The following is a 1818-nucleotide window of genomic DNA, read 5'->3' as shown; positions in this document are numbered from 1 at the left end:
AGAGAGGAAGGGAGAGAGAGATAGAAACATCAATGATGAGAGCGAATCATTGTCCCACACTGGGGATTGAGCCCGCAACCCAGGCATGTGCCCTGACTAGGAATTGAACCCTGTAAGGTCTCTGAATTTAAATGGCCCATGCCACAACTAACACTTTATCAAACAACTTAGAATTTCTAAGACTCCATAAAAACTCAAAATACAGCACTCCTTGTCACCTTAGTTAGTAATAGTTCAAACATAAAGGCTTTTAAAAATATCTGAAGGATTGATACAACTTATGAAAAACTTTTAGATGAGGAACAGAATTAGACACTTCTGTTAAGGTGACAGGCTAGCCGCTAGAAGGAAACACTGTTTGGCTAATTAAGGTCTCTTTTTCTCGTCTCTCTCTCATTTTTTCCCCTCTTTCATTCATCAAACATTCTTTGAGAACCTATTTGATTTCAAGAGCTGCCCTTACCCTGGCTGGTTTGGCTCAGTGAATAGAGTGTCAGCCTGAGGTCTAGGACTGAAGGGTCCTGGGTTCGATTCAGATCAAGGGCACATGCCCGGGTTGTCGGCTCAATCCCCAATGGGCGGCGTGCAGGAGGCAGCAGATCAATGATTCTTTCTCATTATTGATATTTCTATCTCTCCCTCTCCGAAATCATTAAGAATATATTTTTAAAAATGAAATAAAAAGAGCAGCCCTCCATCAGGCATTTCATCCATGTAATCTTTCAGCTCTGTGGGACTGTTCAAGAGAGCATGGTCTCAGCCCCTGGTTCCACATTTGGAAAGAATTTAAGAATTTCCTGTCTCCTTGCTCCCTTTTATGGTCTCTTGGTCTTTCCTTTCTTCTAATCCTTTAACACTTACTTATTGAGTGTCAGGCCTAAGGCCAGACTCTGGGTTGCCTTCATTTCCTCAGCGCAGGCAGCTGCAGTGCCCGTCCCCGACAGTAGAGGGCACCAGAAGACCACACCCTGACAAGTCTGAGGGTTATGGTCCAGTTTTCCTTCCCACGCGGAACAGGAAATGGACAAGTGGCTTTTGGATGATAATGGGAGTTTCCTCATTTTCCATTTCTTTGTATCACCAGTGACATTCTTTGGCAACAACTGAAAAAATAAACCAATTTTTTTTTCTCCCACATGACCACTCCCGATTTGCCTCAATCTCACTTCTCTCCCCTCTTCATACTCTGTCTCCTTGTCCGTTTCCAGGAACTGTTCACATGACCAGAATCGAACCCGGGACTCTTTAGTCCGTAGGCCGATGCTCTATCCACTGAGCCAAACAAGCTGTGCCGAACCAGTCCCGGGTTCCATTCGGGGGTCTGCTCTCTCCTCACCTTAAGCTCATTTTATCGAAAGCCTGAGAAATGAAATCATCTGGGAGGAAGATAGCCTCTGGATTCCACGATGTACTCAAAAAGTGTCCTGTGTTCGTTTGAGGTGCAGTTTGACAGATGCATAATTTAAATGGCGGTGGGAGTGGGTTGCCGGGATGAATTGTGGTTCTGCTGTATTTACATTATCTGCCGTCTCCTGTAGGCGTTGCACCGCCAAACATGTGAGAAGAAGAGAAAGGGGAAATGGTTTGGGCCGGTTATCTCTGGCTGCTATGGAAAATCCAGAGCCCAAAGCTGCCACAGCCAGAAACAACAGTTTCCTTTTTTCCTGGTGGGGATTCTCCAGTCCACACAGAGCCATGAACTCCTGCGGATATGGTCTAAGTACCACACATTTTACATCCAGCCAAGAACCATGAGCCATACTTTTATTTGTATTGAATTTATTGGGATAACATGGGTTAACCAAACGATACATGTTT

The sequence above is a fragment of the Myotis brandtii genome, unplaced genomic scaffold, assembly GCF_000412655.1.
Source record: "Myotis brandtii unplaced genomic scaffold, ASM41265v1 scaffold383, whole genome shotgun sequence".
NCBI classification, from domain to species: domain Eukaryota; kingdom Metazoa; phylum Chordata; class Mammalia; order Chiroptera; family Vespertilionidae; genus Myotis; species Myotis brandtii.
This window is presented reverse-complemented; position numbering follows the sequence as displayed.